Source organism: Morone saxatilis, unplaced genomic scaffold, assembly GCF_004916995.1.
Source record: "Morone saxatilis isolate NCDOM2014 unplaced genomic scaffold, NCSU_SB_2.0 Contig1, whole genome shotgun sequence".
Lineage (NCBI taxonomy): Eukaryota > Metazoa > Chordata > Actinopteri > Moronidae > Morone > Morone saxatilis.
In genome coordinates, this window is record NW_023339651.1 from 4,180,522 (window position 1) to 4,186,007 (window position 5,486).

Genomic DNA, 5,486 nt, shown 5'->3' on the forward strand with positions numbered 1-5,486 from the left:
AAAAGCTGTTATCTGTCTGTCAGAATCATTTATTTTATTACATGAAGTCTATTAATTTGTTTTATCTATTTATTGAATTAAGTTGTTTGTATTTCAGTCGATTACTTGATATTTTACACAGTCAGTATGAAGTACACAACTACATGAAGTCTATTTATTTATTTATTTATCTATTTATTCATGTATTTATTTATCTAATTATTAAGTTTTGATTGCCTATTTATTTTTTTATATGCATTAAACAAAATGAGAGCAGACCAGCTGGTTTCATCTCTACTCACCACCAACTAAAAGCTGTTATCTGTCCGTCGCATTAACAATGTGTTTATTTATTACATGAAATCTATTTATTTATTTATCTATTTATTCATGTATTTATTGAATTGAGTTGTTTGTATTTTTATTAAATTTCTACACAGTGAGTATTATTCATACCTGCTTAAGCCAATAAAAATAAGACTTTCTCCAGCAAATGGACGTGTTTTTATTTTTTTCTCTCCTGGTACATAAACGAAAGGCATACAGATTCTTCGACATAATGAAACAATCTTCGCTCAAGCTCTGATGAACAACAAATTTATGTTTCTGTAGAACTGGGTCTAGTTTGCATGCTCGCCATAGTTGGCCTTATTTGGTCCAGTAAAAAGTTGTTGGTAGAGACTCGTAGCCACTCCAAATCGCTGATGGTGAAATCGTGTGTGTCATGTTAACATGTTAACAGAGGTTGAGTCCCGTTTAGGTGAAGCTGCCACTGTGCCTGTAACAGGGAAAGGTCTGTGGGAGCAGTCCGTGCCGGGGGTTTGTCTGTGGCCCTGACAAATAGAAGGTTGACATCCTCTTAGATTTTGAAGAACATTCTTCAAAATCTAAGAGGATGTCAACCTTCTCTTTGTCAATATTACAAAAATATTGCTGCACGTTTGTCTCATCTCTCTGAGCCGCTGAGTTTTCAGGGTTTTTACTTTTTGTAATTAGGTTTAGATTTATGAGGGAAGAAGCACTGATCCCACGGCCCCTATCTGAGCTGGACTGCTTCTTATTTTGCCTTATATACATCTTTTGATTGTTTTAGTTTTGAGTAGTTTTGACATTTTTTTATTTAATTTTATGTTTTTATTGTTTATCCCAAAAAAGAAAAAAAATGTTTGTGGCAACTTCTATTTGATTATGATTATGTTATGTAATGATGGCGAGTTGTAACATTCTTCCACTTAGTAGAAATATGTTTATTGGTTTTATTATTGTTACCTAAACAAAGGGGAAGCAGAATTTCTTTTTAAAGAGTCCAATCCAACAACACACAGGAACATGTGAGGCCTATTTCAGATTTCTACAGTAATACGATGCCTGATGATCATGTACAGTACTCACACCTAGTCAAGGTATAAGATAGTACTGATATTAAATTGTCAGAGAATTTAAACCAAGCACAAATCTTATCTTTTTTAAAATACTTTATTAAGCTTTTATTGCCTTTAATTAATAGCGTTAACTAAGAGTGGCTCTACCAGGTGAGCTATCAAGATGCTCACCTGGTAGAGCCAATTCTAGATATTTAAAATCTCAGTTGTGTCATGATTAAAAATAAATTCTTCTTGTATCTTGTATAGAAATTTAAATCTGGTTACATACAGTCACATACACAATCATATAGCCTACAGTACAGCAAATAGTGCAATCTATAGGCCTATGAAGGACATTTTTCATATCGATCGCAGGTCTGTTTTCCTTATGAAATTATTTACCCAACAATTCCCACCATGAGCAAGCACTTGGCAACAGTGGCAATGAAAAACTTCTTTTTAAGAAGCAGAAACCTCGGGCAGAGCCAGGCTTAAGGTGGGCGGCCGTCTGCTTCTACCGGTTGGGTTTAGAGAGAGAGAGAGAGGGAGAGAGGGGGGTAGAAGGGGGTAAGAGAGAGGGGTAGGAGGGGGTAAGAGAGAGGGGCAGAAGGGGGTAAGAGAGGGTAAGAGGGGAAGGCTGTGTTGTCCAAGCTCCGTTTTTTCTTCGTTCCTCTATGTCCTGGCTGACAATTCTTCCTCTGGATTAATGGGCATCATACAGGAACACGATTTTCAGTCCTCATCATTTTTCTCAGGCTCGTAGATCACAGTCAGAGGTGGTCCATGCTCTGCTGTCACATACAGCAGTGGAGCTTCTTTTAGCTCTGGTGCTCAACATGTGCATTTTCATAAGCTCTGTCATCACAGTTAACAGCATAGGCCCAAACTGTGGAGCTTCTTTTAACTCTGGTGTCAAAAAGAGCACTGGTCCAAACTCTGTTATCCCAGCTAACAGTGGTTCCAGCTCAGGCCTCAAACTTTGTAGTAGTGTGTAGCTCTGTCATCACACACTGTAGCTGCAGAAACTCAGAGTTCATCGGCAGCCCAAACTCTGTGTTCATTGTGAGCTGTAGTGAAATCTCCAACTTCACCATCAGCACTGGTCCAAGCTCCATCGCCACAGCCAAGTCCGTCTCGAACTCCACTTGGATCTTTATCAGCGGTCCGAGCTCCATTGTTAAAGCCGGCAGTGGTCCAAGCTCCATCGTCAGTGACAGAAGTGGTCCAAGCTCCGTCGTCGTAGAGAGTAGTGGTCCGAGCTCTATCACTGGAGGCAGCAACTGTCCAAGCTCTGTCTTCAAAGTCTGTAGTTGTCTCATCAGGGTCATCATCAACAGCAAAAGGTTGCCCAAAAACTGGGAAATGACTGAAAAATAATGTGGAAACAACCACGAAAAATTTTAGATTCATTGTCCAAACAGCCAAATACTGTAGTCAAACAAAGCCTTTATCCAAAATATTCCCTATCAGTAACAGCAACAATGAAGTTTATTTGATAGGATAACTTATGTACAATATATATGAAGACTAGGGATGGGACAATATACGATTTATCGTTATGATGAAAAAAACATATGAGTGACTTCACAAAGATATCTAGCTGCTGATGTACAGTCCTATATTGATTTCTTGATTCATTTTGAATGTCTACAAGTGCCTGTCACCACATCTGAAGGTTTGACTTTCCCACTGTGTCCCCCACAAGAAAAAATTAAACCAAATACTATGGATTCATAACAACAACAGGAAGGTCAGGTGATCTGTGATGCAATAAAAAAAAATCAGTTCCTTAACAAAAAAATGTAAGTGAATACAGTATGTTTTGATGATTATCAGGATAATATTGTAAATTCTTTTGGCCAGGATAATGGTGACATGAAATTTTAATATTGTCCCATGCTTAATCAAGTCAGGAATTTTAAAATCACACATCCTACATTTTCACATAGATCTTTAAAGCCATATTTATAGAATCTGAACACCCTGCTGCCCCCCAGTGGTGGCATCAAAAATACAGTGTGCAACATGCAGACTCCACCATTTTTCAGTGGTACTATTTCAGTATTTTGGAGTACAAAAACTTTGATGTGATTTGATTTACTTTTCCGCCACTGGTGTTTATCTGTGATGGGGTCCACACCAAATTCAGTGAGAAGGTCTGCCTTACCTGATCTCCTGCTCAAGGTTTTAGAGGATGATCCTTGCTGGTTTTTGTGTGAATTCCACATTGTTTTCTCTTTCGCTCTCTGTGTTTTACAATTGTCCGTCGTAGTACGCTCTATGTGTTTCATCAATACGTTTGTAGAGTTTTCTCTTCGTGTTTGTCACCTTACCTGCTGATGAAGAATGATTCTAGAACCTGATGTCATAAAATAGAACATTTTTTCTTTCATCTTGATTCTTTTCTTCTTTTTTTACTCTATAATTTCTTAATGCTTTTATATCTATATTTTTTTGGTGTGTTGTTTTTATTACCTTTCTTTTTTTCTTTTTTACCTTATGTGAAGTGTCTTTGAGTTCCTAGAAAAGCGCTTTATGAATAAAATGTATTATTATTATTATTATTATTATTATTATTATTAGGCAATATTCTCTTTGTTACACTAATACCAATTAAGCAAATTAAAGTGAATTCCACTCCAATTAAAGTCACATGGCTGTGAGGTCATACTCTATATTCTTCCATTCTGCATAATTAGGCAGGGACCCGATTTCAAAAATAAATACACTAAAAGCTACAATACGAAAATAAAACCTGGGACTCGACTTCTCTGAAACATTTCAACAGACCTATTAGTCTCATATGCTCACCATCTTATATACCACCATAATGGCTTCCAGAGGATGTATCTGAACAACTCTGGTGATCCACTGGTTTTTAATATAGTGCCATCTTCTGGTCAATCATTTTTATTTATCCAGTAGTACTTTGTTTAGCCATTGTTCCGACAGCCCATTGCTTTTCTGAAACCCCAATTGTCCAAAAAATGTCCCTTTATACAGAAAGCCCATTTCCCCTACAGCCCATGATTCCAAAAACAAACGGCCATTGCTCCAAAGGTTCTGAAAATACTAGGACAACCAACAAGGAGACTGAACATTTAGTCAATTTATTTCAACAACTTAAAAATTTTTCTTGTTGAAACACAGAATAAATAACTTATCAATATAATAGATTATGAGGAACACTAACAGTAACTTACAAATTAACTGCTGTCCCTGCCTGAACCCACTTCGTCATCGTCTTCCCTGGAGTCAGAGTCCTGGTCGGAGGTGCTGTAAATCACCTGGCCTCCATTGGTCACAGACGCTGTGAACCTGGTTCTGTTGCATGCTCACCCGGTTCCGGTTCTGGTGCTCATTCTCCTATGTTAGCTCCTGTGCTAGTAGTTTAAACAAACCTGGCCCCCCGGTCAGGGAAAGAGTTAGTAGCTAAGTAGCTAATGGCAGCTAGTACTGTGGTATAAGTGTTGCAACAATTCTCTAATATTTTTGTCCTGGTGACAAGAAGCAGCTACCGAACAGAGTTTGATGGTTTTTTCAGCGACTATCTGACTAAAAATGTGGGTCGACTAAGACTCTTTCCAGCTACTAATGGCTTAGTCGATTATAGGACACTCCGGCATTTTGTTGTCTATTTCTGCCACAGCAAAAGAGCATTATTATCTGTGAAACAACAGGGAATTACATTTTTTATCTAACTTTATTTTAGGTACGTAATCTCTCACTGAGACACAGGGTCTCATTTTCAACAGAGTCCTGGACTTGTAAACTCGTGTTACTGTTCAGTTTTTATTCTCTGGACAATTTCAGTCATTTCTGTCTTGTACCTTCAATAGGTTTAAGAACTGTACATGATCATCAGACATCAGGTATTACTGTAAATATCTGAATGAAGCCTCACATTTTCCTGTATGTTGTTTGATCTGACTCATTAAAAAGAAAATCTGCATGCTTTTTGTATGTAAAAAAGACCCACCCACACATTTCTATTTGCTGGAAGAATTTTTATTGTCTATAAATAATATAGAAAAATATAAAAGTACATACAATTTTGTTCAATGCTAATTAAAAAAATAAAAACTTAATAATTAGATAAATAAATACATGAATAAATAGATAAATAAATAGACTTTATATAGT

The 5,486-nt window shown here is 36.9% G+C and overlaps 1 pseudogene; it reads left to right on the forward strand.

The window, feature by feature from the left end:
• LOC118332525 overlaps nucleotides 1–291 on the forward strand; it is a 3,572-nt pseudogene extending 3,281 nt beyond the window's left edge.
• Nucleotides 292–5,486: the final 5,195 nt, after the last annotated feature.